At 37.6% G+C, this 17,752-nt stretch overlaps 1 long non-coding RNA gene and 1 pseudogene across 2 annotated transcripts in view; both read left to right on the top strand.

Annotated features, from left to right (window-relative positions):
* Positions 1-17,752, top strand: part of LOC309647506 — a 57,310-nt gene that overhangs the window by 8,279 nt on the left and 31,279 nt on the right. Inside the window, exon 2 of the long non-coding RNA XR_014256096.1 lies at positions 2,423-17,752. This exon is cut by the window's right edge and continues 31,279 nt beyond it. This is a non-coding gene — a long non-coding RNA (uncharacterized lncRNA). The remainder of the gene's footprint in view (positions 1-2,422) is intronic.
* LOC309647464 (SERPINE1 mRNA-binding protein 1 pseudogene) overlaps positions 1-17,752 on the top strand; it is a 21,073-nt pseudogene continuing 3,321 nt past the window's right edge. Inside the window, exon 1 of the transcript in view lies at positions 1-17,752. This exon is cut by the window's right edge and continues 3,321 nt beyond it. The product of the transcript in view is annotated as an SERPINE1 mRNA-binding protein 1 pseudogene (transcript).

The following is a 17,752-nucleotide window of genomic DNA, read 5'->3' on the forward strand; positions in this document are numbered from 1 at the left end:
CCCCGAGCCACCATCATGTCTGGGCACTTACAGGAAGGCTTCGGCTGGGTGGTCACCAACCGATCCGACCAGTTATCTGACGTCGAATCGGACCCCTTCGAGGTGTTGAAGGCAGCAGAGAACAAGAAAAAAGAAGCCGGTGTGGGCGGCGTTGGGGGCCCTGGGACCAAGAGCGCAGCTCAGGCCGCAGCCCAGACAAACTCCAACGCGGCGGGCAAACAGCTGCGTAAAGAGTCCCAGAAAAAGCACAAGAACCTGCTCCCCCCCAGCGTCGGCGTGGTTGACAAGAAGGAGGAGATGCAGCCGCCTGTGGCGCTTAAGAAAGAAGGAATAAGACGCGTTGGAAGACCTGATCAACAACTTCAGGGTGAAGAGAAGATAATTGATAGGAGACCAGAAAAGCTACCCCCTCGTGAAAGACGATTTGAAAAGCCACTTGAAGAAAAGGGTGAAGGAGGAGAATTTTCAGTTGATAGACTGATTATTGACCGGCCTATCCGAGGCCTTGGTGGTCTTGGAAGAGGTCGAGGAGGTCGTGGACGAGGAATGGGCCGGGGAGATGGCTTTGATTCTCGTGGCAAACGTGAATTTGATAGGCAGAGTGGAAGTGTCAGATCTGGCCTGAAGCATGAGGACAAGCGTGGAGGTAGCGGATCTCACAGCTGGGGAACTGCCAAAGATGAATTAACTGACTTGGAGCAATCAAATGTGACTGAGGAAACACCTGAAGGTGAAGAACATCCAGTGGCAGACGCTGAAAATAAGGAGAATGAAGTTGAAGAAGTAAAGGAAGAAGACCCAAAAGAAATGACTTTGGATGCGTGGAAGGCTTTTCAAAATAAGGACTGGGCAAAAGTAGAATTTAATATCTGAAAACCCAGTGAAGGTGCTGATGGGCAGTGGAAGAAGGGATTTGCTCTTCATAAGTCAAAGAGTGAAGAGGCTCATGCTGAAGGCTCGGTTATGGATCACCGTTTCCGGAAGCCAGCAAATGATATAACGTCTCCGCTGGAGATCAGTTTCGGAGACCCTGGCCGCCCAGGACGTGGTGGCAGGGGAGGACGAGGTGGCCATGGGCGTGGTGGACGTCCAAACCGTGGCATCAGGACTGACAAGTCAAGTGCTTCTCCTCCTGATGTGGATGACCCAGAGGCATTCCCAGCTCTGGCTTAACTGGGTGTCATAAGACAACCCTGGTTCCTTTGTGGACCCTCCTCTTTGAGACTTGCATGCTTAAGGATCCCAAACAACTAAGAAATTAAAAAAAATAATAATATAAAAGACTGTCATTCATACCATTCACATCTAAAGACTGAGTTTTATCTGTTTTGAAAATGAACTTCTCCTGCTACACAGAAGTAACAATATGGTAGTCAGCTTTGTATTTCGAAATGTATTGGTAGCGGGGATGTTTTCATAATTTTCAGAGATTATGCATTCTTCGTGAATGCTTTTGTATTGCTGCTTGCAAATATGCATTTCCAAACTTGAAATATAGGTGTGAACAGTGTGTACCAGTTTAAAAAAAATAGCATAAAATAGATTCTGTGGACAACTTTGCACATAAATATAAGGGTCTGGAGCCTCAAAGAATTCAAATTCATTGTTAATTTTTCACAGATGAAAAACAAAACAAAGTGGCACATTACATAAATGGGCCACTAATGATAAATAATGAAACAGTTAATTTTCTCTAGTGAGCAGTGACAACAAATCTTGAAAAGTAAACATTTAGTTTCATGTTGATTAAAAAAATAACAAGGTTTGATTTCAGTATTTTAATGAGACTGAACTAATTTTGTCTTAGCCTATCAAATAGTGATTCTAAAATTTTTCTGAAGTGTCTGAGATTTGTAAGCTTTGGTTTACTTGGTGTAAATTTATTGGCTGGATATTTAATTATTGTACATTAATTTGCTCATTCAGACAATATAATATTTGAGTTTTTTAGGGTAAATTAGTCTCCAAACATGTATTGAGTGCCTACCCACTACAGTGTGTTAGGTGACACAGGAGTTTATTGAGAAAAACCCTTTTTCCTAATTCTCCTCCCAAAGCAATAGAAAGGTACACTTTTTAAGACAAAATCCAGGAAATGCATAATTGTTCTCAATCCATCTATAGCCAGCCATTTCCAATCTGCTTCTCATTCTGTGCTCTGAAGTCCATGGGATTACTTCTAGTTTGCTCTTCCAAGTTTCTCTGCTCCATCAATACTGATTCAGTATGTGCTGCTCAGACTATTCTGTGGCTCTATTATTTACTCCAATAGCTTCTGCTCAAGTGCCAAGAAGAGAAGATGTTAAAAATGACATAACACTAGTATCAGGGGAAAAAATCCCAGCTACTCTGTCCATGTGGTAGAGACAGAACAATACAGGATAAATATTTTTAGTTTTTTCGTGTGATGGGATTTGGTTAGGTTTTGTGGTTTAAAATTAATAATTTCCATTCAAGGAAATTACAATGCTTTCTCCATACTGTAAAGCTCATTATGTGTAGTTGTAAGATTAGAGTGGCGTTTTCCCCACTTCAGAGAGATGCTGTTAAAGCAGAAATTAAAGATATGGAAAAGACGGCACACATCAGAAAAAAGGAGGAAGAGGACCCAGTGACTTAAGTTATATTTTACATTTAAAAGAAAAGGAATTGGTGATGTCACACAGCAACGATAGCAAAAGCAGCCAAAGTTGGAGAGAAAACAGAGCCATCAAGTTGAGAGAACTGTGCTGACATACACATGCTGGAGGCATGAGGGACTCGGTGTGGCTCAAGGGCTAGGGTTTTGATTGCAAATGATACATTTTCAAGGACTTCCTAAAATGTTGAAAAGATTTTGCGGATGGCCCAAAATAATGTTTTATTACAATTATTATGACCCTATGTTTACTCCAAGGTTATGTGACTCTCGACTTAAGAAAAAATGCACAACGTGAGAGTTGCGAGTTAAGTTTTATTTGGGGCAAAATGAAGACTGCAGGCCGGGAGACAGCATCCCAGATAGCTCTGCGAAACTGCTCCAAAGAGGCAGGGGGGAAGGTCAGTATATATGTGATTTTGGTGAAGGGGGAATACATGCAATCAAGCACATATTTTTTACAGAAGCTTTCTGCTAGTCTCAATCAGGTTACTGCTAGTCACGAGGAGCAGACATCACCATGAAGGATATTAGTGCTTTTCTAGATATGAGGAGATACAAGGCTCATAAAATTGGCTCCTGAAAATATCTAACTATCTGAAAACCTGTTCTGCCAGTTTTTCCCGGAGCACAGAATGCCTCATTTCAGCTCTCCACCCTGAGCTCCTTTTAAAGGGTGTTGAAAGTCAGCAGCTGCAGCTGTACATGATTTAATCCTTGTAGAGGTAGATGGCAAGTGCCAATGGAAAATGCCAATTTGTAGATGACATGACCCATTCCCATATCCCGTTATCCCCTTCCATTCACAGCCAAATTTCTAGAGAGAATAGTCGGCAATAGCTGTCTCTATTTCCCCTCTTTACTCACCAATAATCACCAGTGCTGATCAGCCTGAAATATGGCATCTAATACCACCAATTGCTCTTTCCTCTGGTAAAGATCACCAGTGTCCTCCAAATTATCCAGCTGTGGGAGAATTTCTGTCCCTGAACTTTCTATAGCATTGATGGATTGAATACTTTCTCCTTTTCAAATACCTATTTTCCCTTTGCCCAAAATGCCTTTTGCCCCAGTATTTCTCCTCCAAGGTACTGCTTTCTCCTGATTTGCCCCCATTTTGCTATTTATTCCTCCTTAGTTTCTTTAATGTCTCTGGTATCCATTTTTAAAATATGTCTCTCCCCTGGATTGTTTCATTGACCCCTTTTGCTTTGCAATTCACACTTCTCAATTTGCCCTCAGTTCACACTCTGCCTGGGTGATCTCACCCACTCACATTGATTCAGATACCAGCTAGAAAGAAAAAAGGAATCCAAGAAAGTCTTCCCTGTCTTTTATTCACACAGGTCCAACAAACTCGCCTCCTCTGGAACATCTTCACCGATGGTTGAGTCGGTTTAAATATATAACCTCTTTTCACTTGCAGCCCAATTATGTTTACTCCATAAACATTATTTACACTCAATGCTGCTAACTTATTCCTTTGAAGTTCAAGAGTTTTATGTGTTTTGTGTCCTTATTTTTACTTAATTATATTGAAAAAAAGGTAGCATGTTTAACTTAATTTATGTGATACTTAGTAAGATTTATAGGAAAGCAGGAATTGTCTTTTGGGTGCTAAAAAAATCTTCCAAGTTTCTCAAAAACATTTTTAACAAAAATCATATCAACATCCCAGTTCTTTTAAAATTTCAACTACACACACACTAACACACCCACATTAAGAAGCAGAGTTTGTCATATTATTGGACAATAATAGTCATGATCTATCTCCAAAATTAAGATATTTTTGTTATATATGGTTTTCCATTATTCACATTTTAAGTAAGAAATCTTAAACGCTACAGCATCACATATAATGAATTGAAACCAGCTCAAGAGTCTTTAAAAATTCTTGGTTAAACTCAGACATGAATCTAAGACTAACTATGTAATGTTATAGAAAAGTACAGAAAAACCAACGTTCAAAAAATTAAAATACACATGTGAAAAAAGATAGATGTAAAAAATTAAGATAAATACTACATAAAACATTTTTCTTATTTCGTTTCTTATTCAGAAAACTAGCTTTGGAATAACTATCCCACATTAGTAATTAACAAATAATCCTTTCCAACAAAACTCAAAATAAGATAATATCAATAAAATACATGATATCACATTATGAGATGTTTTAAAAATAATAAATAAATTTTATTCAAGGGAGTCATGGCCAGAACTGATGATGTTACAGACAGAAGATGTTTATTTAGCTTAGAAATTTCTTTTACTAATTAGAAATATTGGTGTTAAGACGAGAACTCCGAAGTTCATTTATTTCTTAAATTTATATTCAAAAGGTAAAGTTAGAATTAAATATATTAATAAGCCGCCATTGATGAAAAAGAGAAAGCTTTGACCTAAAAATATGATGATTTAGTGTCTTCACTTAATGATTACATCTTGGCTCTTCCTTCATTTTACTGATGGGAGTTCAGGTAAAGAGCTTATTAACATAGAAAAGAAAAGCCTCAAAGTGTGCATTTAAAGTCATGCTTTGAAGAAACGTAAAAAGATCTGAAGCATGTGATTTTTCCATAACTGCATATACATAACACGAAAAAAACCTTAAATGCATTTTACATTAAAAAAATGTGAAACATTTAATGATTTGACATTTCAAGATAATTTCTAATGACAAAAGGGTCTACCTATTTTTAATATTTATGTACTTGCCTTGCTAGCTTAGAATTCCTGCAATGATTTATTTGCTCTTTTTTTTTCATTTTTTCTTTCCCAAATTCTGTTAAGGTCACTTTCAATCTCTCTCTGTTGTCATATAATCTCTTTTTTTTCCATCTTTATTTTTACTTTGAGCCTTCATTTCAAAGTGGTTAAGAATAATAGAAAGTACTTACACTTAACATCATACTTAGTATTTATGAAATACTCCCCCAAGCACTTTGCTTCTATCAAATCATTTTCTTCTTTTCAAGAACCTATGAGGTAGATATTATTATTGTCATCTTCATTTTGCCGTTGAAGACACCGAAACGCAGAAATAATAAGCAATCTGCCAGGTCACCCAGCCAATAACCTGCAACTCAAGATTGAACCCCACATGGTCTGGCTGAAAGACCATGTGTTTGCCACGATACTGTGCTGTTACTTTTTTGAAATCGAGAACAAGGGTGTTGTTTCAAATGTCCTTTGCTCCCTGGCTTATTTTATTGGCTGGTATGCAACCTCCCTGTGACTTGTATTTATAATAATAATTTCATTTTTTTAAGTGAATTAGTTTTGCATGATTCCATGCTGGTTCTTTTACAGTGATTGCTCATGTTTGAGTGAGGGAAACTTTTAAAGCTAGGTATTTTGCAGAATTTTGACTGAAGAAGTAGAACTTAAGAAAGTGAGCTAGCAGCTTCATTTAGGGACCTGCATCTCTGAACTCTTTTCCCCCAAATCTGCACAGTTCTTTTATCTGGGCACACGCATCCTTGTATGGCATAGAATATTTGAAGGTTGATCCTTTATCTTCAGCTGAATGTGCTCAGTGGCTGCAAAGCTCATAGCCACTTCCCCACTTCCCCACCTTGCCTTGCTCACACCATGCTTGCTTATGTTTTTATAAATTTCTTTCAGCCTTGGTGTCTCCTGATTCTCTGAGGTGTAGAACCAGATTCAGGAGACTCATGAAGCTTGCCCATGAATTTGGAATTTGTTTTCACAAATTTATTTCACATCCTTGCTGCACATACTTGTAAGCAGCAAGGACGTTCCCTCACATTGGAGAAATCTGGCCTGTATTGGACATGAAAGTTTATCCATGACTTCCAAATCCCCAAACCTCAAAGACTCTTCTGAACCCACCTAGGATATTTGATGATGTCTCTCCATCCTTATTTGAAATTCTGTTCTTGTTTAGTTAAACATCAGTATGAATAATTCCTTCTGTCTCTGATGTCACTTTTCTGTCTTGCTTCTTTGTTCTACTTCTTCAGTGCTGCTGTTCTCCGGGCTTCTAGCCTCAGTTCTCTAGACCTGCGATGTGATACACTCTCCTTTGGTGATTTCATCCCCTCTCATTGAACGAGAGCCTCACTTATGCCGGTAACTCCCCTCTCTGTAGCTTCAGTCTAGCTTTCCTACTGTTTATTCCTACATTTATCCTGCTGTTCCTGGACATTTCAAACTTCATGTCCCACAAGTGCCCCTTGTCATGTTCTAAAGGAACCCAATTTTCTTTCTTTACAAATTTATTTCTTCCTTACTGTTTTATGTTGGCTAATGATATTGCTCTGCTCTCAGGTAACTAAGCCAGAGACTCAGGCTCTCCCTAGAGTTTTCGTTTTCCACATTCTGCTCTTCTCATGTGACCATATCCTTCCATTCTACCTGGGTGATGTCTACCACATCTCCTTTTTTCCCTGCATTACACAAGCCACACCACCTTAGTTTAAGTCCTCATCAAATATTGTCTGCTCTAATGCAGTTACCTCCTAATTTGTCTCCCAGCATCCATCCTACACCCCTCTGATACCCTGCCTCTCTTACTGTTAGAGGAATCTTTCTAACATTCAAAAAAGATTTTTAATACATTTACTTATTTATTATTTTTGGCTGCATTGAGTCTTCGTTGCTGCACGTGGGCTTTCTCTAGTTGCAGCCAGCAGGGGCTACTCTTCGTTGTGGTGCATGGGCTTCTCACTGCGGTGGCTTCACTTGTTGCGGAGCACAGGCTCTAGGCGTGCAGGCTTCAGTAGTTGTGGCACACAGGCTCAGTAGTTGTGGCTCGTGGGCTCTAGAGTGCCGGCTCAGTAGTTGTGGCGCACGGGCTTTGTTGCTCCGCGGCATGTGGGATCTTCCTGGACCAGGGCTCAAACCCATGTCCCCTGCATTGGCAGGCGGATTCTTAACCACTGCGCCACCAGGGAAGTCCCTAACATTCAAACCCGATCATGTCACTTCTAGGAATCTTACTACAGGTGTGACTCAACCTCTCAGTTCTTGTTTCCTCCACTGCAAAAGGCAGACAACAGTAGTGCTTTCTTGTGGTATTGTTTTAAAAATCAAGTGGGACGAAGCAGGAGAAGTGCCTGACACATATTAAGTGCTCAAAAAATGTGCTCACTTATTATGGATGTCTGATGTTCCCTCAAACTGAACTCCTTTCAGTTTTCTGAGCATACCCTGATCTCTCTCATCTCTGGACCTTCATAGATGCTTCTCCCTGGAAAACTTTCCCTCTATCTTTAAATGAATAATTTCTAGTCATCTCTGGAGTCTCAACTTATCATCACTTCATACCAGACGACATCTCTGTTACCTGGAGAGCAGGTTCAGTGTCATCACTATGTGCTCCCAAAGCATCCTCTACTTCCTCAATCTACTGATATCTTTAACTAAATTTTAGGCACCGTGAGAACCCAGTACGGTACCTGGCATATAAAAATGCTTTAAATATTTTCGAGTGAAAGCATAAAGACGTATTTTTAAAGGGTATAGAGTGTAGGCTTTTAGGTTGGCCCACGTTATTTTTTATTGTTAAATTTGTTTACTTGTAATTTCACCATCATGATAGAACACTTCAGCTTGGTCATCTGCTGTGCTTGTTACCAGAGCTCAAATCAGTGTGCCTCGAATTCTGTTTCCTCTGATTCTCTGTAAAGCTTACATGGATTCAATAAATGGAAAAGAATCTCCACCTGCTTTGCATCATTACTAAGAAATCTATTCTAGTATAGCATCCTTGCTCCATACTGAAATTATTTGCTGATATTATTTACATACCCAAATACCTGGTTAGTCTGTGAGGTCCTTTTATTATGCATATCCTATCATCAGCACCAGGAAGCACTGTTCTCAGTTGCCAACTCCCTTTCTCCATTCTCTGCTTTTCGTTGTCCTGCTCTGTGCCCTTGAAGCCTGACCCCTGTGGACTACATCACCTGGGCTCCCTTCTTCCCAGATTCCCTGGAGTCCAGCCAATGGGAAGCCCAGGCAGAGGTGGTGGCAGAGGAGGAAGCTCCAACTGGGAAGCATTCCCTCCTCATGTCCTGACGGCTACATTCTAACTGTACATGTGGTTATATCTTTTTTTTTTTTTTTTTCTCTTGCTCCTTCAAGCCTAATGGTGAGATTAATGGCTTTCTGAGTTCACACTGCTTTTTATCTTGGAGACCTGAAAAAGTTGTTGTAGATTTTTCTTAACTTTGCCCACACCTGTAAATAGATCCTTTAAAATTTTGTTTCAGAATCTCAGTTGAGAGATTGAGATTGACATATATACACTAAAATGTATAAAATAGATAACTAATAAGATCCTGCTGTATAAAAAATAAATAAAATTCAAAAATTCAAAAAAAAAAAATCTCAGTTGAGAATTTCCAGCTTCTTTTACCTGCTGGGATTGTATATGATAAAAAGTACCTTCTGATGCCAGGCACATAGAAAATGCTAAATGAGAATTTATTAAACAAACACACAAAGTAAGTGAATGCATGGAGGCTTAGTTCATTCAGCCCATCCTCCTTCTGTGAAAATCTTATCTTTTCATATTTAAATAGTCTGCCCAAGTAGATAAAATTAGTAGTCACCAATTATTATGAGTCTTTGAGAACTTAATCCCGTTAACCAAGTATAATAACTAACAAAGATATCTCATTGGAACCAACCAATCAATCCCTTTGTAACTTTTCATATTCAGCAGGACGTTACTTTTTTTTTTAAACTGCACATTTCATAAAACCTATATGATTTTTTGAGAGCACATATGGGGGAACATTTTGCTATTTGCAATGCATATATAGGTGAATACAAAGTTGGTGCAAGAGAAAATGGTGTTACGGTTGAGGTTGAAGTGTTCAATGTTAGAAAGCCAGCAATGCTAATGTTTAATATAAAATGCATCTGCTGAAGATTATCTTTCAAGCTGCATATCTCTGAAATCCATTACATTAAAAAGTATACACATGGATAGATATTTCACAAGACCTGTAAATTATCTCACAGTTGGTTATTGATCAGCTTATAAAGGCAAGTAAATAATTACTTACAGAGAATACCCAGAAGAAGAGGAATGTGAAAAGATTAAGAAAATATAGTAGATGTTAAGGAATAGAAGCAGTTCCTAAACCACTAAAAACTAAAACAACAAATCCTGGAAACATTGTTATGTTTACCTGGAAAAACAGATTCTTACTTTAAATAACATTTAAGGATTTTAGATTTTTAAGGCTTTTGTCCCTGAAAGACTACCTTAGTATTGTGGATTCTAAATGTAGACTAATTTATCCAAAAGTAAAAAATAATATTTCTGACAATTTGGCTAAATAGTAATTTAATAAATATTTTGATATGGTTTCCTTATTTTTAATAATTGAGGATAGTCATTGATGGCCAAAGCGGTTCTACTACTCCAAAAAAAAAAAGAAAGTAGATCTATTTCTAGTTCACAGATTGACCTTATATACCATGATATTTTATTAGAAATGAGAGAACAATGTTTTTTTCTCATAAAGTATTTAAAATGTTTGTTAAGGAAAGTGCCATCCCAAAGACCTTAAACAGGTATATCACCAATTTTATGTCACAGCTACCACTTTAAAAAGAATGTCCCAAGGAGTGAAAAGGCAATTGCTGACTATTTTTCTTTTACCTCTCTCTTTTAAATTTTTACTCTATGGTCATCTCCCCCATAGAAGATTTTAGGTGAAAATTATATTTATCATTATTTTGTAATGTTCTTGTTACCAATGAGTAGATATGTTAACTATAGTAAATTTAGATGTGCACAATTTGTTACAAAAGAATTATAGAAAACAATCAAGTAAGTTTGCTATTAAATTATACTTTTAAGAAAAGATTTTGCAAGTTAGATTTATCTACTCAGGGACTAGGTATACAGATGTAGATATTTCAATTACATTCTACACATATTTAATGAAAGAATAGGATTTTGCTGAGTTAATATTTGCTAGAGGAAACTAATTAATAGATTTCAGGAACCTTGTCTAGCTCTTTTCAAGATGATGTGAGGTGAATAAACCAACCAGTAATAAAGGTGATCATTTACTAGTTTATAAGTTGACATGATTCTCACGAAGGTTAAGTTTTCTTCCATCCATTTTCTTTTTTCTCGTTAAATTTCTTCATGCTGTTTTCTACAACATGTTCTGTGATGAGCCTGGAGTCATTGTTGCACACAGGCAAAAGCCCATAAATTCTCCCCATAAATACAAATATGTGTTCACATTCACATGCCCATAGAGACAGACGTTTAGGCTCTAAGGTGAAGCGATTTCAAGCTCATGTGTTTAGAGGGACACTTTCATTCTCAGCCGTCAGGATGCAGTGCAGTAAACATCCTCCGAGTGGAGCTCAACCCCAGCCGACGGCAGAATCTCTGAGGGCCTACCACCTTGGCGCAAGGTCATTCACATTCCCTGCCTCCTTCTCTTTCCCCTTTAGCCAACTGCGAATTCAACAACACAGTCTTGACCGGAGTTTTCAGACTATACCATTAGCTTATTGAGCAACTGCCCCTGCTTTTAAATTTTAATGATGCATTTTAATATGATAAATATAGTATACTTGAATGGCTTTATGCAGGTCGGATAAACTGATTTTTGTTACTCTTCAAATATGACTTTCTGAAGACTAGACTTCTAATTGTATGGCTGATATAGTTACAGATGTGCCTGTGGCTTCCAGACGGCAGCTGTTCTGTCCCAGTGAACAGAAAACAGAGGTTGGGAGCAAGTGTTTTTTTAGGGTTTTATAAATGGAGGCATTTTAACTTAGAATTGATAAAACTAAAAAAAACAGGTTTTACCCATACTGTTGCTGATGGTGTTTAAGGAAACTTTCGTTTACTGAAACAATATAAAGGTGACATGTAGAAATTACCATGGAAATTATTCAGGACTCCATTTTCCCATGGCTTGGAAAACAGAATTCAGGAAGTTTTGCTATGGTAATTGCCTGCTTAAGACAGGAAATCAGATTGATTTAAAAGCTGGGATCTTCTAGCACATCCTAGACACCTTTAATCTTACAACTCCCCAGGGAACTGACAATGACCCAGAAGGAGCGATAGGAGGAAATCATTCTATTTGGAGGGTAAGACTATTTAATCTGCGAAGTAAAATAGAATATTGAGGCGGAAGATCAAGGCAATTTGCCAGGTAATTTTAAAAGTTCCTTCAAATTACCCCAGTTATCTAGGTATTTCACAAGAAGAAAAGATACTTGATTTAAATGAATAGTATATTAAATTAATTTCTGTAGTTTTAGTTTAGTTTCTTAAAAACATTCGCTGAAACACATAATTATCTTTTAAAGTGTCATTTCTTTGTAAATATAAAAATCTTTACCATTGAATAAGAAATATTTTGTATTTCGTGAATAAGCGACATTCCTCCTTTGCTTTAAAATGTTTTTCTGTTCTTTCTGATATGATTGCTACTACACATACATTTTTTTTGTGTGTGTGGTTCTTTTGGAGTGTTGCATATACATACCTTAAAAATGCGTAGGAAACTAAGTAGCTAAAATCTGAAAGAATCACCTTAAAATAGTCTTCATTAAAAGGTAAGCATAGAAGGTATCTGAAAGTATCAGTGTTTTCTGAAAAGAAGCATTAGCAAAATTGCTTTAATAAATCCAATGCAATATTACAATAGTTATAAAAAATGGTCCAATTTAGTCCTAACTTTCTCATAAAACATAACACAAAGTCCTATTGAACTTACAAAGTTGGATCTTGAAAACACACACGATATGCATACACATTTATATCAGAGTTACTAGCATTCAAACAAGGTTTTGGACAATGCAGACATTTTTAAAAGGAAAAAAACCATATTCAATATATATACATATATATATATATTATATATATGAGTAGATAGAGAACATAAAACTCATATGATAAGAATCTCATTTTTTGGATGAGACAATTCACCAGAACAGTGTGTATTTTTTTATGACCGAGAAGAAGAATCACTTGTTTTACCCAACAGTAATTTTATATACGGCTACTCCTATATCTTTCCTTCTGTCACTGAATTTGGCAATGGTTCAGTATGAACTAAGCCCTGAAGTTAATTTAATAATTTGCACAACCCACAATAGTGGAAGAAATCAGGAAATTAGACAGGAATAACAGATAGTGTAATGCATCTCACATATTGAATGACAATATTTATCATCATGCTTTGTGAGATATTAACTAATTTGTGTTACTCTTTTAATATATTTTAAAGCTTGTTTTATACGTTTAACTAATTTGTTGACTGTGCAAACCACCTGGTCTTAGAAGACAAATCAATCTTTTGGCAAATGGCTTGATGAGAAGGCAGAACCAGACTGAGATCTTCCTGGTCTCAGGAGACCTGGGTTCCAGCTGCTTTTGCGGAACCAACAGGATATAGGGACCTCCTTTCTCTCACTTGAGTTGGACTCAGTGATGTTGAGGTTTCTTTCAGAGCTAAAATTCCTTGAAAGTGAAGCTATTTATGTTTCTAGTACCGTACATCTCACCCAGCACCACGGTGGATTGTTTGTGAGTTTTGTCCTCCTCACTCGACTGTGAACTCCTCCCGAGCAGGAATTGTAACATCTAATGTCAGCATCCTCAGAGCTGCGCACGATGCCTGGCACACAGTTATGACCTAATAAGATGTGATGAATATGTATGTATATATACACACACAACTATGATTCTTCTGATGAATGTCAATAGTTCAGTGAATTTCACTTTGCAGGTCCTTATGGAGGCGAATCAACTGAACATATTGTGCCTCCCTTCCACTATATAGAAAGGTGTAAAATATGTTCTTTATCAGGAAAAACAGTAAAATTGCACATACATGTACAGAGAGTTATTTAAAAGAATGGACTTTAGGAAGCATTTCAGAGATCATGATTGATAAACATTATATAGAGACCACAGGCAAGATAACCTTCTGGAGGAGAGGGACAGATGAAATTCTAGGTTCTGCGCGCACCCTGACCTTTTTGCCGAGATTACAAACGTGTGCACATTTGCTCTCGTGTGCTTTTGGACATTAATTTACCAGAAAGTGAAGTGAGTCCAAAATCTATTTCTATTCTGGCAGAATAGCATGCCAGAGCTTTTCTTCTTTATGTACTTTTGGCATATATTCAATTATAATTAATTCTTAAAGATAATATTTCAGTTTCATTCTGGTTTGAAGATACTAAGTCTTACGAAAGTTCACTTGCAAAAATAAGGACTAACCTATGCCTAAAAAGCAGTGAAAGTAGAGGTTGGTTTTGGGGGTAACAGTTAGAGGAGGTAAGATTTTTCAAATACAACACAAGAATCCAAGAGGCTTCTATTTGTACTTGCGAGGTAACGTGATTTAATGTAAATATGTTATAAATATGCAATCCACACACTGCTACATGAAATGTTTTTTCTTTGTTTTGTTTCTTTTTGTGTTTTCAATATCTACCATTAGAACGTAATGGCAAATATGTTTTATTTTCTGCTGTATCCTCAGTGCCTGATATATAGTGGTTATTTAATAAATATTTACTGAATTGACTAATACAGTTCCAAGAATCTGAGGAACACCTACTGCATGCAATATTTTGCTTTTGATTAAAGATACTCACTGATATCAAGAAGCCATGCCTAGGTCACATGTAGTAATCAGAAAAACATAAAAGATAATCCATAATGAAATGCAGAGAAATTGCTGTAGAAAATGATGTTTTTAATAAGGGTGTTGAGGTACTGATTGGTTCATGTGGTTTAGTGATGATGTCTTCATATAGACATTGGTCACTTGAGCTTAACCTTGGATGATGTGTCATGTATTAAATACATTGCAATATGGAGTAACCATTGTACATATTACAATATAGGGTAGCTATATAGTATATAACCCAAAATTCCAATATGGGAAAGAAGTGAGACTGGATGCTTTGTCTATTGGGGTAGTGAGGAAATTTCTTTGATGAGAACAGATGGTATAAATGGAAAGTAGTTTGGAGACTTAGCATGTGTCCAATTATGAAGGTCCCTAAAAAAGACAGAGACTTTTTCTTTTTTTCCTGACTTAGTAGACAAATGAGTGACATAATGAAGGTGGTATTTTAGGAAAATTAGTCTAGCAGTGAGATTTAGGATCTTTTGGTATGTTGATTCAGTCTGAAACCTGGGTGACCATTTAAGAGACAATTGCAGTAATTCATATATTAGATCATAAGGGTGTAAAGGCATAGTCAGAATGGAGTAAGGCAGAATCCAAGTGACATTATAAAGAAAGAATCGGACATTTTTAAGTAACTAGAGTAGGAGATGAAGGGGAGGGGATGTGCCAAAAGTGATTAGAAGGTTATGGTTCAGAATGACAAGGAGAATATTGGATCTCTTGACAGAGGAGTGTGGAGGGAGAGCTGGTTTTGAGGAAGATGAGATAGTGTGATTTCAGGTGGATACAGCTGAGATCTGGTTGCTAACTTGCAGATTATTAATTCATTCAACATTATTTATTTATCACTTACCATGTGCCAGATAACATGCCAGGCAGAAGGGATACAACTGCAAAAAAGAAATGCATGCTCCCCACTTCCAGGGAAGGAGGTGCTGTCCAGCTAAGATCTTCAGGGTGAGTGGGAGGAAAACAGGCCAAAGGGCTCTCCCCTTTGGAAGAGTGGCAGAGACAAGGTGGGAGGCATGTATAGAAGCTCGAGGGAAGAGAAAGCCTAGGACATTCTAGAGGGTAGTTCAGCGTGATTAAACTGTGCATGTTCTACTCAGTTCAACTTGATTCTAGTTTTAGTCTTTCACCTTGGCCTACGTGGGTCATGCTAGTGCACAAAAAGTGGATCCGCTTCTCAGGGGGAAATTGAAACAAGTACATTAATTAATTAAATATAATGAATGTACATGAAGGTGATGTATACAAATTTACATAAAGATGAATAAGTAACTCCAGACATTCTTGGTCAAGAAGGACTTAGCAAATCATCTATCTTTTTCATAAAAGTAATGCTGTGTGGCCTTCTGGTTATGTATAAGTCTTATTTCACCCATTATACTTGGAAAAAAGTGTAATAGAATCCTCTATAGCCTGACAAAGGCGTATTCTACACAATATCACTTGATATGTTACTATGGGAAAGGAAAAAGAAATTTGTAACATGGGTCCAGGAACCTTCTAGAAAATAAGAGAGTGAGACCTCAATTTTCTGATCTTGCAGTTAAAAATTAGGGAAGCCCATTTGGAAGGACTAGGGTGGCTAAATTCAAGCTGTGGGGAGAAGACATTAATGGCTCCAAAAGAGAACTTTAATCCAGTGACCTAAGCATAATCCAAGGATATAAATGTTGAGAGGGAGGGCAGATCTGACACCATGTGTGGCTGAGACTAGGGCCCCTTATGACTCAGAACTCCTGGCATTCTATTGTGCTCACAGGAAAATAACTGTAAATATGAATATAAACTATTTTAGCCTGAGGCCCAAAACAGTCACAGAAAAATATCTGTTAGAATGTACATGATCAGAAATAGCAGCAGCAGTGAATTAACAGATTCTCCAGTTCTTTCTTGTTGAGGAGTTGGATTGGCCCACTTGTGGATTAGGATGACCAGCCAAGCTGAGATCAAGGAGGCCACAAAGAAGAGACTGAACTTCCTGCTTAAAAGAATGGTACGTGCATTCTCAAAAGATTAGCAGGAACAGAGGAAGAGTTGTAGCTCTCAGTACTTCCTAGGATTGCTGTGAGGATTAAATAAATTCATACTTAACACTTAGAACCATTCATGATATGTTAAGTCCTCAATATTGAGAACTTGACTTGGTGAAGTTGCTCATACTGGAAAATATGGAAGAGGTCCTCTCCTGGTAGAGAATTACTACTTGGGAAGCAAAATCATCAGTTTTCTTGATGAGCATGAAAGAAAAACAAGGTCAAGTTGGTCTTAAATTTTCTTAACTGAGATATCTGTATGGGTGATAATACCAAAGAAACCATGATGATTAAGTCCCAATGGTAAAATCTTTCTGTGCCCTGGGCAGTTCCAACATGAGTGACCCTAACTCTCATCCCTGTCATTCTGCCTTTTCTCAACATTTGAAGCTAACCAGCTTATTCCCACTTTTGTGTATAGTACTTTTTTTTCTTAAGACATGTTAACATATTCAACCAGGTATTGTCTAGGCCCATAGACCTCGGAACAATACTGTCTCTGTGTCTGAAAGTTAATCTTAGTGTTACGAGGCATGCCTCCTAAAGTGTGTCCTAACATATCCCATTAGGACCACCTCTCCATAGACACTGAGGAGAGAAGCTGACAGAGAGGTGAATTTAGAGGGAGAGCAGTGAAGACTGTGTTCTCTGGAGTAGGTTTTAAGTCATAAACTTGTTGTGTGGGCTTGAGGGAAGACCTTGCAGCACAATACGTCTTACAGGACTTCAAGGGACAGCACTTTGGGGACGAAATACTTCTGCATTCCTGCATCACACTTCATCTGATCTGACTGCAGGTATGCACCATTATTTTCTGAGGTATAAAGAATTTATAGGAGCACTCTCAATGTTACCATCAATAATCTTTAAGAAGATAAGGAGATTATGGGTAGGAAATTGTCCTCTTTTAGAAATAAAAAAGGATACGTTTTTAAACCTATGATTGATAATCCTACTGTTTGTCCCTACTAGTATCCTAGAATAGTTAGTCAACAGAGAAAATGACTCTAGAAGTCAGTGTGGATTCCTAGAAGTCACTGTGGATTCAAAGGCTATGCTTGCTAATCCCATTTCCTTCTAGATAGCATTGCTAGATCACGAGATGAAGTCAGTGTTGCAGAGTATATCTGATAATTTGTTATGAAACCATTGTGGGTGAAATGGGAATATGGTGACCAGATTATGTCAGAGGGACCCTCAAGTGACTGATCATTCAAAATCAAACAAACACACATACACCCACAAGAGAAGTCCTATGTTCACTGCTACAGAACTGACGGTGGCTTATTCATTCTGTCCTTCTCTAAAGATGAAGCTTTCTTCTTAAACCTTCAGATAGCATTAAGTGGAGAGGCCTATTAAGCTATACATTGGATGATAAGTATGAGAATTGAACACATTTCTAC

Source organism: Balaenoptera physalus (assembly GCF_965194825.1).
Source record: "Balaenoptera physalus genome assembly, chromosome: 18".
Lineage (NCBI taxonomy): Eukaryota > Metazoa > Chordata > Mammalia > Artiodactyla > Balaenopteridae > Balaenoptera > Balaenoptera physalus.